This window comes from Pseudorca crassidens, chromosome 20, assembly GCF_039906515.1.
Source record: "Pseudorca crassidens isolate mPseCra1 chromosome 20, mPseCra1.hap1, whole genome shotgun sequence".
NCBI classification, from domain to species: domain Eukaryota; kingdom Metazoa; phylum Chordata; class Mammalia; order Artiodactyla; family Delphinidae; genus Pseudorca; species Pseudorca crassidens.
Window position 1 is genome coordinate 54,045,481 of NC_090315.1, and position 22,621 is coordinate 54,068,101.

A 22,621-nucleotide genomic window follows, 5' to 3' on the forward strand; every position below is an offset into this window, starting at 1 on the left:
CTCGGCAGCTCCTGGGGCCAGGCAGCCTCATACAAATAGCTACCACCCTGTGGCCCTGTGGCTGCACAAGTCACTGCCCCTCTCTTAAGTCAGTTTACTTATCTGTAAAGGGAGACTAAGACACTCACGTCATTCGGATAAATTGCCAGGATGAAGCGAGCAAACGGCTGCAGAGACATTTACTGAACATCTGACACATGGTATTAAATACAGGGTACTGTCCCAATTCATCATTCCTTTCATTCGATTTCTGCAACCTGTCTCTGCTGCTACAGCAAGGCCACACGTCGCGAGCCTTTACTGCGGTGGTCTTGCCCTTGGAGAGGGAAAAGCAGGGTCCCGTCAATGGGTGGAGAGTCAGAAGCAGATTAATGCTGCTCTATTCTTGAAAGAGTGCTGAGCCCATGTCTTACTCTGTGTTTATCTGCCTGTTGAAATCAATGGTGTAAATAATGAAGCCGTGTGATGTTCGAGTATTTCTACCACTCATATCTTTCATTCTAATTAAAGCCAGAATGTTCCTTTTTAGAAATCTGTATGAATAATAAAAACCCAGCTGCCTGAACATAACATTGTCGTTTTTGTTAAAAAAACAAAACAAAACAAGGGGTTGGGGGGGTAGGTGAGATCATGGCAGACTGGCTGAAGGGACCCACGTGTGGAATTCCTGAGCCTTGGGACCTGTTGTTTCCTTTGCCTGTGGCCCCCGGATATCATAGCTCTCCTGGGTGTGGCTACGGCCATTGATAAGAGGTACTCTCATGCCTTAGGGCCTGGATGGCTCCAGGGTTGGGTCTCACCTCCAGCCGGGGGCCCAGGTGGAGGGAGGGCTTCCTTTAGGACCCCAAGAGTTTGGCATAAAAGGAGGCGGGCGCCCACAGTGTACACCTGCCCGGGCTGTGAGTGACCGCAGTTCACCTTGCAGAGACTGAAGAACAGAACTGGTTCTAGAAAGGAGGCTGTCTGAGTTCCCTCTGGCTGCTGTAACAAATGACCACACACTGAGTGGCTTACAACCACACAAATATATTCTCAGTTCTGGAGGTCGGAAGTCTGACCTGGGTCTCACTGGGCTACAATCAAGGTGTCAGCAGGGCTGTGGAGGCTCCAGGGCAGAGTCTGCTTCCTGGCCTTTTCCCGCCTCTAGAGGTACCCGCACTCCGTGGCTGTGGCCCTTCCTCCATCTTCAAAGCACATGGCTCTAACCCCTGCCTGTCCTCACATCTCCTTCTCTGACTGGATCCACCCAGATAATCCAGAATTATCTCCCCATCTCAAGGTCAAGTGATTACGAGCCTTGATTGTATCTACAACTCTAACTTCCCTGTAACACACTCATAACCTACCGTATCCCCATAATTCATGTTCACGGAGTCCCCAGGGACGCAGGCATCTGTGAAAAAGGAGGGGCGTTACTTTGCCTATAGTGGAAGAGAAATGGAAAGATGGAGATAATGTTCCCAAGTGGCAGATTCAGAACTCTCTGATACCTTAGTCCTAGGAGGGGTCTGATGGGGTTAGCTTGTGGCTGAATTTCGTGTGTGTGTGTGTGTGTGTGTGTGTGTGTGTGTGTGTGTGTGTGTGTGTGTGAGAGTGCGCGCGCCTGAGAGCGTGAGTGTATGTGTGGGTGTGTTGCGTGCTATACTGTCACAAGGCTTCTAGGGCCCCAACCTCGGACTTGACCCTCCTTCCCCCCACCCTGAACCACGCCTCTCCAACGTTCCAGTCTGCTTGCATCACCACCACTCCCGGCCCCCACGCCCCGCCTGGCGCTGTCTTCCCCCTTCTTCCCCAACTCCCCTCTGAGAGAAGACACACCGCCTGCTGAGTGGTCTGTGTCTTATACCGACCGGCCTGTGGGCTCCTGAGGGGCAGGGAGAGAGACGCTCATCTGTCTCTGCATCCTTCCTTCCGTAGCATCGTGCCTGGAACAGGCGCTCAACGGACAGCTAACCACTGACACCACCGAACTTATACTCCACTGAGAGGTGGTACTCCGTGGGCTTTGGAATCCACTGATCTGCCCTCGAATTCTGCCTCTATCCTTGGACAACTGTCTGACTTTGCTCAAGTTACTAATCTTCCTGAAACCTCAGATTCCATACGCATAAAATGGCGACACAGATAGCATCATGACCTATAGGAAGGGTGCAATGAAATAATCCATGTAAAGCGCTCGTGACAAAACCGAGCGCACAGCGAACGCTCAGTCATCATTAACTCATCATCACCACCACCATCACCATCACCATCACACGCCCCCGAAGGAGGGAGCACGGCTTGCCTTCTCCGGATGAGAGGAAGTTCAGCAGGGTTGACCAGAAAGACATTCCACTAACTGTGGCTCCCAAGTGGAACCTAGGTCTCCAGAATTTAGGTGAACATACGGAGAGCCCTACCAGTAAGGACTCAGCCGGAGAGCAAAGAAAACTGGCACCAACCCCTTGAGGTCACCTCTGTTTTTCAACCAATCTAAGAAAATCAGTAGCTAGTCTGCGGATGTGCCACGGTCCGGGGTCTCTCGGGGGTTGGGGCCGGGGGAGGGATAGGAGGGGAAGGTGGGAGGAGCCAGTCCGAAGATTCCCAGGGCCCTTAAGAGCCAGGAAAAGCCCCCTGCATGAGGGCATCAACAGCAAAGAAGCTACAGAGTCACACATCCGGCTACCTTACCTGGCAGTCAGGTAGAACGGGGGGTTGCCAAGGCAGGGCAGACATTCATCCCCGTTTGCCTGCAATGGTGTCTGTATTCTCTCCTCATTATTAATTGCCCCCACTGTCATCTCTAAAGTGTTCTAGTTTGGACCCTAAATTATGTGTTGAAGCTTGCCTGAGGCAGTCCTTGCCCACATGCAAACTGGACACTGGCAGTGACCTCATAATCACCACCACACCCCCAAGTATAACATAATCATGTATAACAATCATAATACCTGACCTCAGTCTAGAGCAGTGGTTCTCCCAGGGGCAACAGCTGATGGTGTCCAGAGACATTCTGGGTTGTCATAAACTGGGGTGAGGGTTGGCTATTGACATCTAATGGGTAGAGGCCCTAGGGTGCTGCTAAGAATCTACAACACACAGGCCAGCCTTAACGGCAAGGATGACTTATTCCAAAATGTCAGTAGTGTCAGAGCTGGGAGACCGTGGGCCAGGGAGCCTCCCTTCACGGTTTGGCAGTGGTGGGAAGGGTCTGAGACCAACTGTTTAGGTTCAAATTCTGACGTCAACTCTTGCTAGCTGGGTAAAGGAGGGCAATTTTTAAACCTCTCTCAGTGTCATTTCTTTTTCATCCAGTGGAGTAAGGAGAGGCCCAACGTCAGGAGGATGTAGTGACATAACCTAACCATGCTGGGCTCCCAGCACGGGGCCGGGGCTTGTATGTAAGCACCACAGGCGTTGGTTAGAGTTTGCACTCTTGGGGAAACTCTTTCCCAGGGAGCATGGCATTTGTGCCTCAGCTTCCTTAACTCTAAAATGGATAGAGTAACACCCCCTCGCAGGCTTCCTCTAGGGATGAAAAAGAGGGGACCTGTGTTAAAGCATCCGTCAATGCGGATCTGATCCAGGACCACGCTGCAAAGTGAGTAGGTCCAACATTATCGCCCCTGCAATGGGATGCGACGGGGACCCCACGGCCGGAAGTAAGAGCCAGGAGTCCTGACACCCAGGCAGAATCTCATCCTTGGCCAACATGTTTGTGAAACCCCAGCAGTCAACTTTCAACCCTTTTTTTGAACTGGGAATGAATGTTGGGAAATGTGCTGGAGCACCCCCAGGGGGAAGGAAGAGCAGTTACGTGCAAGTCCAACCGTGTCCAAAGTCTGGGCATCTGACCCGCCCGTCGCAGGGAGGGGCCTGATAAACACTTGCAGCCTCTTGCACGCAGGCTTCCGGCCCTGGTGCCATGGACTCTGAGCCCACCGATAAGGAGACTCGGCCCTGCCTTCAAGGAAAGCTGCAGATTTCACCAGGAAGTTGAGAGGTCGGCTCCAAAGGAGCCTTGGACCTTGCCCTCTTCAATCTCCCAAGGACCTGCCTTGCTTGGGACACAGTGTGGCACTGGGTCCTCAGCTCCGAGTCCATTGCCCCATCTTCCCCAGTGGGTTTATCCAAGCCAAGTGCATTTCTTTCTTTCCTTTCTTGCTACCAAAACTAACTGTACTGTTGAACTCTGTTTCAACTGGATTCTGGCTTAGCATTTTATTGAGCACCTACTATGCCGGGCCCTGCTTGCCAGTCTCTCACTGAACTCTCTCCAAAACCCTGTGAAGACCATTCTACACATCTCATCCTTCGGTCCCAATTCAAAAAGGAAATGCAGTTCAGAGGTGTTAAGTAAGTTGCCCAGAGTCACACAGCTTCTAAGTGGTAGGACTGGCATTTAAATCCAGTTTCTTCTGACAAAGCGCTTCATCTATTTTACTTGAAGTTGTGAGAGCTCCTCACGTTGAAGGGTCCACCTTGCTGCAGAATAAGCCAGTCTGGTGCAAGACGTTAAATTAGTTGGGGAAAATGTATGGATGAGCTTTGGGGGAAAACGATGATGCCAAGTGGCCACTCTGGCATCCTGGCAAGTACCCTCACAGAAATAGTAAAGATCAGCCCAGAAATCTTTGGGGCTTGTAGCATTCAGGATGTGAAATCAGAACAGAAGGGAAACAAAGCAATCCGTGGCTGTAAGGTAAGAAAGACAGGACAGAGGCTGGGACAAAAGATGCTGAGGCACCAGCTGGGAAGCTGACACGGGTGCCCCCAAGCAGGATGGGCTTATCCGGGGCCAATGACAATGGCACACACACCAATGTTGCCCACCACTTATTAGCGACTTTCCCGGGCCAGGAGCTAGCTAGTCTAAGCGTGCTCCACACACCCAATCAGTAAGTTCATTCAACCTCCACAGAAGCCTCACCAGTTGGGCGTTACTGTTATACCCATTTTACAGATGAGGAAACTGAGGCCAAGAGCTATCGCAAAGTCACACAGCTAGTGAGTGTCTAGAAGCATGGGCTGTGGAGTCAGAAGAACCTGGATTTAATTCAGACTCTCTCACTTACTAGCTATCTGAGACTTGGAGCAAAACTGCTTTAATTGGAGCGTCAGTTTATGTGTTTATAAAATGGGGACGTGGGGGTCTTTGCTTCGTGAGACCTTTTGGGAAAATAGTGAGGATTAAATGGGACGATGAGGGTAGCTTGACACAGTACCTGGAAGACAGAAACAACTGGTGAAAAGCAGCTGTTCTCCAGGGTTTAAGCCCGAGGTGTGTGTGTTTGTTTGGGGAGGGGCCTTTGGGAGCGGGGAAGCAGCAGCCAGCTGACCTGGGAAAGCTGGGGAAGAAGAGATCCTTTCTCGGAAGGTTCAGACCAGCTCTTCCCCCTTTCAGACTTAGGCAGGTACCTCCAAGTGGGCCTCTCACACCTGCAGGCCACGCTGGGCAGAGGGCGCATCACCGGGGACCCTGGCGTAAGGCTGGCCCGTGAGCTCTCGGCCCGCCCGTGAGCTCTCGGCCCGCCCGAGAGCTGGAGTGCCTGACTGTCTGTGGGGTAGGGCTTGGCCGGGTTCCAGGAGCAGGCCTGGCGCCCGGGCTGAGGCCAGAGACAGGCCAAGGTCGGCCAGCCGGGCACGAGGGGAACGGGTGGAGGTGCCGGGGATGGGGTTGGATAAAGGCCAGAGGCCCAGCTGCCTGGCAGGGCAGGTTCCTAAATCGAGAGGGAGGGGGCTCATTGGAGCTGAGGCAAGATGGTGGCCCCTCTTCCTCCACCTTCCCTGGGGGCCCACACTCAAGACTGTCCAGGCCTGGGAGCAGCTCTGAGATGTGCATCTTAACCCACCTCCTCAGGATGAGCCTGGAAGCCAGGAATGGGTCTGAGTCAGGGATGTCTGGAGGCCTGGAGCCTGCTGCCTTTGTTACCAGCCCGGTGAGGCAGGTGACCTCACCTGCGCTCAGTTTCCTCCTCTGTAAAATGGGCATAATTGTAGTGAATGCCTCCAGAGGTGTTGTCCAGAGTGGGGGAGAATAGCCAGCACATTCTAACATGTTTGTTCCAAAATCGGGGTTTCCTAACACAGCCGTGCTCCCCACTGAAAACCAGGACCCAGTCTCATTCAGTTCCCCATCATCCGTACCTAAGAGAGGCCCCAGAGTCAGGAGGGTCTCCGTGCTTCTAAGCGAACGTGTGGGTGGGAACCACCAGCTCTCACTCAGGATGAGTGGACTGAGAAGGAAGGAAGCTCTGAGTCCCCAGATGACATCGGATTTGAAGGGCTCAGCCTCAAGACTGCTCTGCTGTCCAGGGAATCGGGATGGTCCTGGTCTCGAGCCAGACTCTCACCTCCCGACCTGTGCGTGTGTTCATTGCCAAGAACACCCTTCCTGGCCGTGCCTGCCCCCAGCTTCGCCTCCCTGAAGGCTGTTCTAGGTTTTCACCCAGATTCCTGCTCCTCAGGGAGCCGCGCCTAACCCATCAGGCTGGACAAGGTGCTCACCGGCCTCTAGAGTCTCACCAGAGTCGCACCCCGTTGAGATCTTTTACTTCATCTTTACGAAACAAGAAATCTCTGGGGCGGGGACATCACAGAAAACAGGCCCTAACATGGAATAAGCACTTGGTGTATATATTTCTGAACAAAATAACAAGAGGGTGAGTCAGACACCAAATGCCACCATAGACATCAGAGGTTCAGGACCCTGGTGGGTCAGACAGACGTGCCAGGATGTCTCTCGTGGTGGCCTGGGTTCCTGGAGAGGATGAGCAGGGAGTTTTCATTCCCTGATGCTTCTCACCTGAAAAACTCACGAGTTGGGGCCGAGTGGAGGTGGAAGAATCGTGAAAACAAACTCAGTGCCATGCACGCAGTGCGGACCACACAAGCCCCGTGTGCTTCCAGAAACACTTGAGCTTGTTCTGAAGCACTTTCCACCTGGATCTGTTTCCATTATTTGTTAAACCCCATCGTGAAGATGTCTGATTCGTGAGGGCTCTTGAAACGCACTGTAGTGTCTGGATTGCTTTAAAAGAGAATCTTCCCCTTTGAGAGCCGGCAGAAGGTCGCAGGGAGAAGGGACCAATTTATGCCCGGTGCCTTCAGCAGATCCCCCCAACCCCGCGGAGTCAATTATGATGTACATTGCAATCAGATGCGCTGCAATCTCCCTCTTTCTTTTTCTTTCCTTCTTTTTTTTTTTTTTTTTTAGCAGCCTGAGCACTATTTATGTTTAACTGTGAGTCAGACTGGGGACATCTCCCCAGTGGATGACAGCAAGGCAAGAAACGAATTTGCGAAACCGAAAAGGGAAGTCTCCGATTTACATGGAATGTCAGCCTGGCTTCCTGGTGGCTAGCGCAACCGTGGAGGGAAGCAGGAAAGGAAGCTGCAAATCCCCAAACCTATTTTTCCCATGAGAAATGCCCCCCACCCACCTCCCTGTGCATGTCCACATTCCTTGTTTCATTCATTCACTCAGCCAACATGGACTTAGGGAGTAGCATCTACAGACTGCAGACACCGTCGGCTCATCCGTGACTATATAAACACACCTCACAGGGGCGACAGCATCACTGGGCAATGGGGAGGTTAGATGCAGAGTCGTGGACACCTGCTGTGGAGTCCCTCCTGAGAGAGGGTGACCCTGTGGACACAAAGGTCCCCAACACAGCTGTGCGGAGGTGCCCCATCCGTGTCAAAGCAGGGAGTCCACGTTAAGAACTGACTGTCCCTCCAAGGAATGTATCTTGGGACCCCACGGGAGGGGGCAAAGACTGAGGCATGGAGGGGCCATTCTGAGAGACGAACACTCTGGCATGTCTCCCCACTTCCCAGTGATGTCTGAGCAAGAGGCTCTGGGCACATACGCAGGGACATTGCTTCACGGTCTGATGAAGAAATCCCGCTGACCCACTGCACTGCAGAAGCAACGCTGCAAATGTTCTAGGAAACGAAGGATGTATGCGCAGCAACTCGGGGTGACAACAACAGACCGCATGGCCGACGCTCAGGAGTGGATGAAGTCGCTTACCCCACCTGGGGCGACACGGTCCCTTTCCTTCTCCTCGTAAACGTGGAAGTTACTCCTTCCCTCGCTTCCTGGTCTCAGGAAGGAAAAGCACATCCTTTGACCTACCTCGTTTACCCCATCCACTCCCTTTGATACCAAACATACAGTCAAGTTTATTTTCCCAAATACCAAAAGAGTTAAGTCCTGAAGGAAGCCTTCAACTGTGGGCAATTCACCCAGGTCTAGTTTATGGCCTTCATGGCAATAAATGTACCTGCCCTTCAGGGTCACAGTAAATCACAACTAACAGTTATTGGGCTCTTGCATTATCTCATTTAATCTTCATGACAATGCTAGTAGGTAGGAGGTGCTGGCCTCATTTTGGAGAGGAGGGACGGTGAGTCTTTCCCTCTCATCTCTGCCCGGAGCCTTACCATTTCAGCGCATGCCATCCACACTTCCAGCCACCAGCTGGATCTCTGTGCCTGAGGCTTGCCCTGATTGTAGGAGCCCACTTGGTGAACAGGCATGGCAGGCCAGGGGCCGCTGGGGCCGCCTTCAGCCAATGACCGGCAGAAGGTGTTGTATAAATACCCCAGCTCCCTTGCCGCTCAGCTGGGAAGGCTCTGAGGTCCGTATCCTTCGCCGCCTCCCAGAAACTTGCTTGACGATGTGCTATTCATGACACCCTTCCCTTCCCTGTTGCTTCCTGGGATCACCTCCCAAATAAACTACTTGCCTTCAAATCCTTGTCTCAGGGTTTGTTTCTGGCAGAAGCCAAACCGAGAGAGAGGGGTCAGGCAACTCACCCAAGGCGTACAGGGGTAAGGGTGACCCAGATCTGATGCAAGTTTCCCATGACCCCCGAGAGGCTTGTATTGGTAACCACAGAACCGATGTATTAGTTTACAGTCCCCCAGACCTCGTTCTGCACAGACCCCAGGAGCGTAGAAGGCAGCTCATGCCCTTCGCTGGATGTCGGAGGACAGAGAGACATCAGATCTGGACACCCCGCGGCTGGTAGGGGCCGGGTGCAGGCTCTCCCAACGCTTCGTCCGTGCTCCCGGCAAACAGAGCAGGCTGCCGGCTCATCACACACAGCTCAGAGAGCAGCACCTAAGGCTTCCGGATGTGCTCAGCCCGCTTCCAGCACGTAGTAATATGGCACCAGGGAGGGTGTCGTCTGGCAGCACCACCCTTCATGTGGAACATTAAGCCGAGGTCCTGCACAGGCTTGAACATTAACCATCCCCTGGTACCCATGAAGAAGAGCTACGGGTTTTATTAACCTCTGTGTCCTGGACGCGTGGCACAAGGCGTGCCATCATTAACCCACCTCCAGATGGGGGACGGGGGCGTCTTTTCCAGCTCCGTTCCAAGAGCACATGCCCCACGAAATGCCTTCAATAATTTAAGGAAACTACCAAAATGTGACCATAAAGGATATAACTTCACCTCAAGGACGGCGATCCATAAAGATTTTGTGATAGTAAAAACCGTGCTTTGTTCTGTTACAAGCCTTTCGAAAGGTTCTCCCTCCGTGCACGTGCGCGCGCGTGTGTGCATTGGACAGGGGGTAAAGTCACGCAGTCGTGTTCTTGCAGTTGGGATTTAGCTGGGGTTTAACTGTTCCTAACATCACGGCCGCAGCACGGCACGTTAACGACAGCTCAGCCTGCTTTAGGAAGTCCCACTGGTAATTGCAGAATCACGTCCTATCACTCATTTTCTCCCCCATGTCAAAGATTTTTCTTTTTTTTTTTCCGATTCCGGATATACGGCTTCAACTATGAAAATGGAACTAGCACCAGAACACCCCCCCACTCTGTCCTGACACAACATGAAATTAAACACGATCCAGTTCAGCCGCCCCTTGAAGACTGGTGCCTGGGGGCTTGGTTTCAGGAATGCCTCAGTTATGCTTAAGCTGGTTGAGGCGCTTTTAATTTTCACCCGTGATGCTGGCTTCCAATTTGCTGCTGACAGACAAGGGGAGGGGTTGGTTATTTCAAGGGAAGAGCAAGGATCCTAGGAGAGAAATTCCGTCTCAGAGGGAGATAGATTTTTTCCCTACAGTTTTACACATTAAGAAGCTGGAGCTTGTAAAAGAAGGGGTAATTAAGTATACATATAATAGCCTTTTTATCTAAAAAAATTACAGGGGAGGGTGGGTGGAGTAATGGTGAGAAGCATGGGCTTCAGGAACAGAAGTGCTGAGTTTTCATTGAGGCTACTCGATTATATCGTTGACTTTTAATAAGTCACTTAAAATCGCTGCATCTCGGTTGGTTTCTTGATCTGTAAACTGAAACTTACAATGACACATCATAAGCTCCGTCCTTCCCTCCCTCCCTTGCTTCCTTCCTTCCTTCTCTTTTTTCACTTCCTCCCTCCCTATTTCCCCTGTCCTTCCCTCCTTCTCCCTCTCTTCTTCCTCCTTCCTGAAATAACACATTAAATAAATGCCTACTATGTGCCAGAAACTAAACTAGGAGTTGGGGTCCAGAGAAGAAGAGTCCCTGACCCCAAAGCCTTTAATCCAGCCTTCCTTGAGAAGATCAGATGAGCTTTCCTATTTTTTTTTTCCTTTTTTTTTTTTGCGGTACGTGGGCCTCTCACTGCTGTGGCCTCTCCCGTTGCGGAGCACAGGTTCCGGACGCGCAGGCTCAGCGGCCATGGCTCACGGGCGTAGCCGCTCCGCAGCATGTGGGATCTTCCCGGACCGGGGCATGAACCCGTGTCCCCTGCAAAGGCAGGCGGACTCTCAACCACTGCGCCACCAGGGAAACCTGAGCTCCCCTATTAAAAAGCCCTTTACAAATGAGAATGAATTGTAGAAATATGCCTATTTTTATTAGGCTTGTAGCCGTGTGCATATTTTATGATTTTTTTAAAATTAGGATTTGCAGATAGACCAGAATTTTCACATTGTGCTTGCCTGCCCCCACTGTAAGGCTGGGGCCGCTGGGGTCACCGCCTAGACCACCGTGTGCAGAGCACCCCCTGCAGCTGTGCCATTTGATGGCATTGGAGGAAAAGGCCCAATAAGTGGGGCTTGGGATCCCCTCCCCTCCTCCAACCTGGGCAGCGACCCTTTTTATGGGCTTTATAAATTGGGCTTATATTCCAGGGGCCCGCTTCAAAAAGAAAGAAATAATATTTGAAATCCACAGATCTTGAGGGTCAAGAAATGCCCTTAACCCTTAACCGAAATGACAAACCAAATGGTCATATGAAAAAAGGTTAAGGCAGGGTTTTTCTCCCCCCAAGCAACACATACGAGAAGATTCTCAACTAGCCCTGTCCTGATTCTGCCCACTCAGAACGTTTTCAATTAAAAGCTGGGAGACGTGTGCTTCCAGCCTGCCAGGTGGTTCGGAACGCTGCGCTGTCCACAGGAGCTGCGTTCAGCTTGCTCCGAAGTTTGGCCCTCAAGTTTCCCCTGACAGGTACCTGTGTCTTGAGGCCACAGCGGCTGGGCTCTTTCTGCAGTCCTGAAACCCACCCACGAGGAGTGATTTGGTGGCAAAGAACAATAATAGCCCTGAGCACACCCCACCTCCGCAAATGTCTCTGCAGCTCTGGGCATCGTATATACAAATATCGATAGTCAATTGCCCAAAGGACTGGCTGCAGCAAATCTGGGGAGAGAGAAGAGGGTATAAACAGGACAGGGAAATGGACATAAGAGGCCATTCTCTGCTCTGTAAAGGCAAGACCAGTGCAGTGTCAGATGGAACTTCCTGCGGTGACCGCAAAGCTCGGTATCTGAGCTCTCCAACGCCCCGGATGGCTCGTGAGTACTTGAAATGTGGCTAGTGTGACTGAGGAAGCACATTTAAAATTTTATTTCTTTATAATTTAAGTTAAAAACCACATGCGGCCACTGGTCACCAAACTGGACACAGTGACTCTAAAGCCACCCGAAGCCTCCGTAAGTCAACTCCCTGCAGAAGGTGCTCAGTTCCTACTTTAAGTCACCTACAGACTCAACAAGTAACTCACGCACCTTGAGTATGAGTCGTACCCCGTGCTCGGTATGGATGTGGAAGGAAACGTACACATAGACAAGTTCCTGAGCTCAAGAAGCTGCTTGCATTCTACTGAGGGAGGGAGTCATGGCAACCAGTAACATGGAAGTGCTGTGACACAGATGAGGGCAGAGAGGAAAGAGCCCGGGAATGTAGGAAGGCGGCAAATAAACTGCTCCTAGAGGGCTTCCCTGGTGGCGCAGTGGTTGAGAGTCCGCCTGCCGATGCGGGGGACACGGGTTCGTGCCCCGGTCCGGGAAGATCCCACATGCCGCGGAGCGGCTGCGCCCGTGAGCCATGGCCGCTGAGCCTGCGCGTCCGGAGCCTGTGCTCCCCAATGGGAGAGGCCGCAACAGTGAGAGGCCCGCGTACCGCAAAACAAACAAACAAAAAACCCAAAAGACTGCTCCTATAAGGATGGAGTCGTTCATCCTGCAGAGAAAAGGAGGAACGTTCTAACAAGGTAGAGAGCATAGACAAAAGCTCGAAACCATGATGTGACTCTAGACTGGGGATAATTTACAGGAGGCCAGAGATGATTCTTTGCAGGGAGGATGGGGGCAGACAATGAGGGACCTTATGTGACGTCCTAGGGAGTTTGGACCTGACCTGGATTTAGAATCCTTTGACTTTTCTGTAGGTATCGGTCTTAGGGATCTACACCTGCTGCCGAATGCAATGCCCCTCATGAGCTTACTGTCCCCATCCTTCCCATCCTTCGAGGCTCTGCCTGAATCCTGCCTTCTCCAGAAGCCTCCTTTGATCTCGCCCCTCTACACCAACCCTTCCCTTTGCCAGTTGTGGTTTCCTCTCCACAGTCACTGCTGGGTGATTTTCTGCTACATTCTTGACTTGGTCTTGCAAGTGTCCCACAAGACCTCAAGTCCTGGTGGCTGGGACCTCACCATTATCATTATTCTTTGTTCCCCATGGGCTCAAGAGCAGAGTAGGAACTTAGTAAATAACCTCCACTGGTTAAGGAATTTGGTCTGATGTATCACACCCCCAGTGACTTGGACCTGGAGATCCGTGTAAGTATCTGTAGTTCCTAGGTTATGGACACCCGAGTTGGCCTCAGTATCCACACCCCGTGCCTTTTATTTTTGATAACCAACCTCAGTGTCATTCAAAGAGGCCTCCCAAGTCAGCCTGACCGTGTGCACTGGGGAAAACCCCGGAAATCCTCGCTGGGGCAGAGGAAGCTGAGAACTCCATAGGAGTCTGACCAGCTCTCTTTCTACCTAACTCGACCCGGAGACGCTTTGGCCCTGAGGGATGGAGCCTACCTACAAACTGAGCTGAGTTCCATGATTTACTTGTGTGATGCAGACATCTGATCAAACCCCAAATGCTGTCTTTATTTACTGAATTTCTTTCTGGAACTTCCTGGACGCACCTTGAGTTTGGTTCCCCCAGGCTTTTCCTCACGCTCATCTTTCTGCCTGTCACCCACACACATCTCCTCTTCCAAGTCTCCAGTAACATCTTCCTCAAGCACTCAGCCACACCAGGGCACCCCCTTCTGCGGTTCCCGGGTACCCTTCAATAAAACTCATCCTTGAGAGGATGCCTGCATGGTATGAAAAGTTTAGTGACTGCCGCTGTAGTTGTTGCTGAGACCATGACTATTATAATGATTCGCTTCTTTTCCCCTGTGCATATCTGGCACCTGGCATAGGCCGAGCATAGCGTGGGTGTTCCCTGAATGAGTGAAATGTATCAGTCCGGCCTCAGATGACACTCAGAGGTCTGTGATCTTGGGGTACTTTCGAAATCAACCTTGAAAACACAACGGAACAAAGAGGAGCCTGCAGGGATGCTGGTGCACAGAAGACCAGCTCACAAAGGTGAGCTACGCAAGTTGTCAGGGAAGGGGTCAGCGGACACCGTCGCGGAACGTGATCAAGGTGGCACCAGGTGTGAACAGGTAGGCATCAACCATGTGGAGGTGCTGGAGAAGGGCCTCCTGACCTCACAGGCCTAGATCCATCTTTTCTCCATAGCAGAAAAGGAGGAGTACATGATGGGCACTGGCAGAGGTGGGTTCGATCCCAGCCCTGTGGCTTGAATATTCCATGAGGTTTCTAAGACAAGTCTCTCAACCTGGTCCTACTGACACTTGGGCTGGGGGATCCTTTACTGTGGGGCCGCCCTGTGCACTGCAGGATATGGAGCAGAATTCTTAGCCTCGACCCTCTTGGCCACAGCACCCTACCCTGTGTTCCCACTCTGCCCTTGAGCACACGTGAAATAACAGTCCCTATAGGGCCGGGCAGTTGTTCGGATCAAATGAGGTCACACACAGGAAAGTGCTTAGCCCAGGGCTCCTGCAGGGCTTAAAGGCCACAGTAAAGGACAAAGGAAAGACTCCCCTCCCCCATCCAAGCCCGGTGAGGCTGGGAGGCTGTACGGGAGATAATAGGGGAGGAGGTGATCCATCAGTCCTTGCCCTGAAATCCCACAAGAGTCAGCAGCTCACGGACCTCGCCTTGCCCAGGAGGTATGTAAGTACGGAGTTATCAGGGCCAGCATCTGTGAGAGTTAAAGCAGGAAGTCCTTACAGCTTCCTGTCAAAACACAAGTGACAAACTTGGATAAACAGCAAGTAGAGAAAAGATATGTCTATATCATCACCAGCACCGCCCCCCCCAAAGTTGTTCTCTCTCTCTCTCAGACACATACACAAAACACACAACATACGCACACACTCATGCACACACACACACGCTCCCTCCAGTAAGATGCAACATGAAAAAGTTGTCAGGATCCTCCATTCTGGAGTTGGCCTTGGGTTCAAGCCTCAGCTCTGCTACTTACGAGTTCTGGACTTGGATTCAGTTACTTTGCCCCTCTGAGCCATATCTTCCTCTCTTTAACCCAGGGATAAGGATGGGACCTGCTTCTCATTTTATGATGAGAATTGAATATAACAACGGGTATCAATTATGTGTGTATTTCTCACGCAGGGAGTGTCCACTTGGAGGTCAGGTGCCTGGGATCTAGTAAATGCTCAACAAATATTAGTTCTTCTCCTTCTTAGGAAGCTCAGAAATGTTCCTGAGGGGCAATGGCAAGTACCCCAGCGGAATGGAGGTGGTAGGGGCGAAGGATACATCACCCACTGGAGAAGAAGGCTCAGAAAATGGGAGCCCAATCAAAGGGACATCAGTGGGCGTTGAATGGAAAGAGGGTGGGCCTTGGGGCCAGACACGCCCCAGTTCCAATCCTGACCCTACCATTTACCAGCTGGACAAACCCCCTCCTCTGCGTGAGCTCACAAGCCCACCCTTTCTGTGCCTCTGAGGTCAGTGCTGTGGGTGAGCATGGCCTTTGACAGATCAGATGTTGGCACTCACTCATTCTCTCACTCACTCAGCAAACATGTGCTTGACCCTGAACCAGGGATACAGAAGTAAGTAAGACATGGACCCTGTCCTCAAGGAGTTCAAGGTCTAGTGGAAAAGCCAAACTCTCCAAGAGAAGGTATGGCTAAAAAAGAAGCCATAAGAAGGATAAGGTGGAAAGCCAAGATCGAAGTGCAGTTGTATTAACCAAGAGAGACTAAGTAGGCAGCCGTAACAAAGAACTCCCAAATCTCAGGCACCTCAAACAAGAAAGATGGGCACGCGCGTAATGTCACTGTGGGACCAGGCGTTCCTTTGGACAACCGTCCTCCGTAACAACAGGGCGTCCGCAATCACTGAGGCAAGGGAAGAGAAAGCTCCAGGAATTCCGCACCTGGTCCTGAATGTTTCCACCCAGCAGTGCCAGGCTCATTTCCCTTCACAGTTCATTGGACAAAGCAAGTCACGTGTCCGTGCCTACCCTCAAGGGGCCATGTGCCCAGAAGGAGCGGAGAAGCAGAAAGCTTGGTGAGTGGCTCTAACTTGGACCCCAAAAACGGCTGAGCTCCCAGCCACGGTGAGCTCCACGTGGGCAGGAACGTCGTCCGTTGTGTGTTCTTTTGTATCATCAGCACTTGGTACAGTGTGGCACAAGGTAGAAACGACACGTTCTTGGAGAAGGAAGGAAGAAAGGAAGGGAGGGACGGAGGGACGGGGGAAGGCAGGCAACTTACTGGGTTGTTTAGGATCTAGTTATTAAGAAACTTCTCTGCTGTTCAGGAACAGAGCTGTGTGTCGCGGAAGAAGTCCCCTTCAATAGAGAGGTTGAGTTTATGATTGAGCCTCACCCATCTCAGTACGGGCAGCGTTCAAATCCTGGATCACCTCCCCTCCTGCAGCCTCGAAGCAGCTTGTGTCCTAAGACTCCTGCCGCCCCCAGGCCACTGATAACTCTGCTCTCCCTCTCAAGGCATCCGTCCCCTCTTCTCCTCCTGGGACATACTGGAAAGAGCACGGGCTGGGGAGTCAGGCAGACTTGGATTTGACTCCTGGCCTTTCGCCTTTCTAGCCGCGTGCCTTTGAGCTTGACACACTTGAACCTCGGTTTCCGCATCTCTAAAGCAATGACATCTCTAAACACACAGATCCTCCAACAAATGTTAGCTTCCCTCTGCCCGCTGGGGGCCACACGCTTGAATCCTTTAGCGCACCCTATTACAGCCCTAGGAATGTCACCCCCCATAAACCTCTGAGCTGTCTGCCCACACGGAGAATCCCCCGTGGGTGAAGCCTTCCCTGCCCCCTTTGAGCAAAGCACGTGTGCCCAGGAATGCAAAGCACCTGTCCCCCTCCCAGCAGCACTGACAGAGGGGATGTACCCAGCTTGGGGCTGGCGGCAGCTGCTGTGTGTGCCCCTGAGCTGCCACACATTGCAAAGGGCCAGAGCAGGGGCGATGACTCGCTGCTAATAGTTACAGACAGGGGCACCACCGGGGAGCCAGTGAGCTGTGCGCTCAGAGCCCGGGTGGAGGCTCTCAAGTGTCGCCTCTGATGCCACCGTTCTCTGGAGAGCACCTCGGGGATTCAGGGGCCCTGGGTTAAGTCATCCCGGTTCCTTTATTTACCTGTGAGTTGCTGGGCAGCAACTCTGTGCCAGGCCCTGGATCAACATGCTGGGGTTACAGAGATGAGGCACGTGATAAACATATTGTATTTTTATCAACGCTTCGAAATACGACTGCTTCTGTTTCTTTTCAGGGTGATCCAAGACATTCGGAAGAATTTTAAAAAAGGAAGAGGTTTATGGTTAAATTGAAAAAATAGAATCAGGAATTGACTGTGACTTTCATAGCATCCTATCTTTTTCAAGCTGCAAGATTTAAATATTATCCTGGAAGGAATACTCCCTCCCTTCTGCAATCTTACAGATGAAGAAATAGAACCGAGAGATAAGAAGAGGCTCAGACAGTGTCTCAGGGCTCCAACTCCCCAAATTTGTCCCCGGTACCAGCGAGGAGAAAGGAGAGCAGCATTTGAAGGCGCTGCAGATCCGAAAGCATCAGAGAAACTGGGTGTTTTTGCTGCTTTCTCCGTATAAAGTTGGGGAAGACTTGATTGTTCTATGGCGATTTCCTGATGGATTAGCGAGATAATGAAGCTTTTTATATTGTTACTTTTGGAAGACTGAGAACAGCAGCGGGCTCTCTGCTAGGGAAGCTATCATAACGATTCTTATTTCCACACCAGCATCCCAGCTTTATTTTCAAGTTAGAGGAGTGGAATCCAGGCCAAAACATCATTCTCAAAAATGCCAGCATTTCCAAGACACGTTAAGAGCCAAACTCAGAGATGGAAAGGATGCTTCTTCTCTACTCTCTTAGCAAGTTATGAAGCTAGGGGAGCACCATTCCCGTTTTCCGTGCAGGCTGAGGAGGTGCCCATGGCCCTTGCGGCAGACTTAGGCATTAATAGAACCTAATTCTTTAATGGACTCGGGGTGCGTTTCTTTCCTGCATCTTGAGGTCTTTAAAAAGCCTGTGGTGAACTGCACTGCCATAAACCTTTTATAGAAACAATCAAATATCACTTGGTAAAATAATTAGCACAAAAATAGCACAAAGTCAGTCTGTCCCAAACTCACTGCCAGATATCAGAAGGGTCCCTGCCAGCCTCATCGCCACCTCTTTTCGGGAGGGGGTCACTCTTCTCCCCCTCCTAGCCAGCATCACAGTGAGCCGCAGAGGTCCAAGGCATGCTATTTCGATGGGCTACGTTATTCTGGGTTGGGGGACAGAACGGTCCTCCAAGAGGGCTCCCTGCATGGCACCGGGGACAGGGAAGGATGGAGGGAGCAGGTGTTTGGGGGGCCCCCAGCTCCCCCAGGCCCGCATGGACCACTTCCCTTTCTGGGAGTGGGGCCATCATCCACCCCCTACCCGGCGCGCCCCTCACTTCCTGCCTGCCTTTCCAAGCGTTTTCTCTCGTGGACCGCATATTAGGAGCTGGGTTTTGTTTATGACTTTTGGATAAAATATGGCAGGAAAGGAGTGTCCCCTCCCGGGTCCAGATAAGGCGCTGCTGCAGCTCTCTACGCGCACCCAGCACATGCTACTTTCTATGAGAAAACATCCGTCTTTTAACCTGGAAATGGGAATTCCTGGAAACGGCTAATTGCCGGGGTCCTCTGCTCAGGCCTCACTCTGCAGAGAGACACCCCCCCCCAGCCCCGCCCCGGGCCAGCTGCCCTGCTTGCTTGGGGACCTTTCCTCTGGACTTATGCCTGATCTCCATGACAGGCAACAGATCATCGAGTTGTTTGGCTAAGGAAAAAAAAAAAAAAAAAAAAAGAAATCCTCTACACAGTTCCACTTTTCCACATCTCAAGGGTGCCGCTGGCTTAAGTTAAAAACAAAAAACAAAAGACAACTGCCTGTTTTCTTTGCCAGCCTGGAGCTGGACGATTTGGTCTCATTGTGTCTCCGGAACACAGGCTCCCGTTGGGCTGAGCTTGAGAGACCATCTTCTTGTGTCTCCTTTAATTTACCTGATAGATATGAAAATGGGTTGAGTTTTGACAATAAATAGGCATTTCTCATTAGCTGGGGGCCGCGTGCAGGCGGGGGCCCGGCTTGTCAGCTGGGAGCAGTCCCAGAGAAGACAAGGGCCCCTGTTTTCCCACACAAAAGTCTGAATACCTGTGCCCCATGTTGGCTGGGGGTAATTATTCACTCATTCTGTGGTGACAGACAGAAAGGGAATTTAGCAAACCACACAATTTCCTAATTAGCGCGCTGGGAATTCTCCCGATGGTAATTTGGAACAAAAAGAGGCAGCCCCATGGTGAGGGAGAGGAAAAAAAAAATAAAAAATAAAACAAGGGAGGTGGGGGGGAGAGCAAGTGGTGGGCTCACTGGAGGGTCGGGAAACAGTTCTAGAAGCTTCTCACGGGCGACAGAATTCTGGGTTTTTTTGTTTCGTTTTTTTGCCTTCCAGAGGCTGCTGCTTACATATGGCAATGGGAACCCGGGCGCCTACCATATGTAAAGACACCAGGTTTTATGACTTATTGTCGGTAAGATTTATGGAGAGGATGTCTGATCAGCAATTTTTCATCTTCTCATCTCAGGAGCAAACAGGAAAAGAGACGCAGGCCCCTTGCGGTATCACCGGGCGGACCTGCAGGACCCCAACCCAGGGCTCCCAACCGGGACCCTGGCTGGGCGGTGCTGCTTCCCACTTCATGAAGGAACAGCCTGTCGGAACGGCAGCAACAATTTATTAGATTAAAACGGGCTACTCTGGAGCTATTTTGCGGTATGTTAATGAGTGCTATATCATAGACATTTATTAAATTAGATTTCATAAATGTCAGCCGTGTTTGCACAGGAAATCCACCAGCCTAAATGTGGACCAGACGCGGAATTCATTTCCCCCCTCGGGAGGACGAGCATCCCGGCAGGGCTGAAGGTGGGCTGGGGACGCGAGGACCACGCTGGGTGCTCAGATGTTTAATATCAGCCTGGACAAACACAGCGGTTCTGGCTGCCGGCTGCCTCCCCCAAGAAGAATTCGAGGAGGGTGAGGAAGGAAACAACAGAACTCAACACTTCCTTGGAACAAGGCTTTGACTTTCGGTGTCACAATATTTCACCTTTCCCTTACATTAGGATCAGCACAAACACGCACCATTCAAGCAAACAGTTCACAGGAGGAAACGGAAATCGGAGGCAAGGAGGATCCTGGCTTTGGAAGATCAGGGATTCCTCGGCAACCGTCAAAGAGATGTTCTCATCAGCTCTAGTGCCTTCACACCGATCGACAAGAGGGAGCTTATCGATGGGCCCCTTTCAGACTTCCAGACTCGGGCACCCTGAGCCCGAAACTCTTTCCTGTCCACTATTCTGTGCTCCCTACCTTCCAGGTCTGTTGTGGCAGAGCTAGATCTCACCTGTTCTCTTGGAAGAAACGAACTGACACAATAAGAACAGCCCTATTAAAATGAGGTTCTGGAAGCTGGGAGATTTTCATGGCCGATGCCGTAATTCAGAGAAAACTCTAGATTGGAGCCCACCTGGGCATCAAGGAGAAATCAGCTTCAAACCCCTCCTCAGGGGTGAAGAAGCCTTCAGAGTGACCAGCCGGACCACCGTGGGCCTTGTGCCCATCACCGTTACCTACAAATCGATGAACCAGTCCTACTCTGCAAACTCTGTTTTCTTTCCTGCTTCACAATCCAAGCCATTTTTAAACCTCCTGCCAAAAAAAAAAAAAAAAAAGCGTTCCGCTCATGCTTTTAAGGGACAGCCCTGGAGTAACCCGGGAACTCAAAGAATTTTTTTAGAATGTGACATGTGCTTTTTTAAAAAAAACCCACTGGCCAATTCTCCTGCATCAAAATTATGCAAGACTGACAGTGGCTGGCACCTGCAAACAACTGCAGTAATGCAAGAACATGCCTATGGATTTGGAAGATGGGGCAATACTCTGTGTTCGTTCTGACAAAGGCACTAGGGGGGGAAAAAAATCAGTAACGTTGATCTTTTGGCTGTGACGTTATAGAATGTGTATCAGTGTTCTTGGATGGCGAACAAAGTGTGTGTCACTTTATAGGTGATTCTGAGGGCGTGACCTCCCCCCCCAAGAGACAGGGCACCCGCTTTGGGTAACAGCGGCTGCAAACGAAACAGGGTGACACAGTCACATCTGTGACCCTGTGGCAACACACTGGAAACACCCTCCCCACACAGAGAAGGGAGATGGGGATTTCTTGGCTATTTCAAGAAGACACAAACCTCTGAAGGGATCACGAGGGACATTCCAGACCATGCAGGAGAAAGGGAAACCAAGTGGGTAACGTGCCGAAGTGGGCTCTTGGTGGGAGTCCCGTGAAGTAAAATCCGCCTCTCGCTAGGCTGAGGATGGAACCCTCCAGGAAAGACAGCCCAGGCCAGGGCACTGTTCGGTGCCGCTCTGTGCTGTTTTCATGACCCCGCTTTTGGAAATCTTGTTTGGCAGGTTTGGGAGCAGCTAAGATCTGCCTGGAACGAAGCTGTGGTCAATGGAGCCAAAGTGAAGTGGCCTGACCTTTCCAGACTGTTCCTTCTGTTTCTCTCACGGTTCCGACGAAACGAAATGCAAAGAAAGCGGACACGTTTGATGTACGCAAGACTCTTCCGAGGGGTCCTGAGAATTCTAGAGTTTGGGGTTAAAATGACAGCCCTGGTTTGATTCCCACCTTTGCTACTTCCTGCCTCTGAGAACTTGAACTGGGTGAGTCGACTTAATGAACCTCTGGCGCCTACTCTTTCGGCGGAGGACGCAACTTCCTTCCTCTGCACTTGGAGTGAAAGAGAGGCGACGTGGGACCCGGGCCATACCTACCACACATTTGGTGCTCAAGTGACTTAGTTTTATTCGTATTCCCACTGCATTGGGCGTATTCAGCTTTTGAAGGAATATGATTTAAGAACTATCCACTTATCTGTTCACTTACTCATTCAACAAACGTCTACTGGAGACTTGTTACGTGCCAGGGACTGTTGTAAGCCCTGGAAATGTATTCGGAAGCTCAGGAGTTTAGGTCTTTGCTCTCACGGAGAGACAGACACTAGTCAACTAAACAAATAAGACAAGTTCAGATGTGGAGAAAACTAGACAGCTAGAGGGATAGATTGCCTGGAAGGGGAAACTCGCTAAATTGGGTGGCCCGCAAGGGACACGTGAGGAGCTGACATTCACACTGAGAAACAAGACGCAGGCGGCCAGATACAGAACAAGAAGGGTATTAGAGGGGAGGGTTGACAAAGAGAATACAGGATATCCAGTTAAATTTGAACTTCAGACGAACAACAACAAGTTTTAGCATAAGTATCTCTCCAACATGACATAGGATGCAGTATACTAAAAGAATTAGTCATTGTTTATCTGAAATTAGAATCTGTGCATCTTGTATTTGTGTTTGCTAAAACAGGCAAGCTTGTTCTAGGGGTCGGGAACGGTAACGACACAGGCACCACTGAAGTGGCAGTGAACTCAGTTTGTCTGGGGCGCAGAAAGGTCCAAGTGCCCAAGGGGGCAGGAGACATGGTTTCTGAGAGGAAGGCTTTGGGGGCTGTGGTGAGTAGTGTGGGCGCATCGAACAAAATGGCTTGTGTGTTCAATCCCCCGAATTAACCAGGCCACGAGTGACAGAAAGAACATGGAGCAGAGGTTGGCGAACTCCAGCCCATGAGTCACAGCCAGCCTGCCAC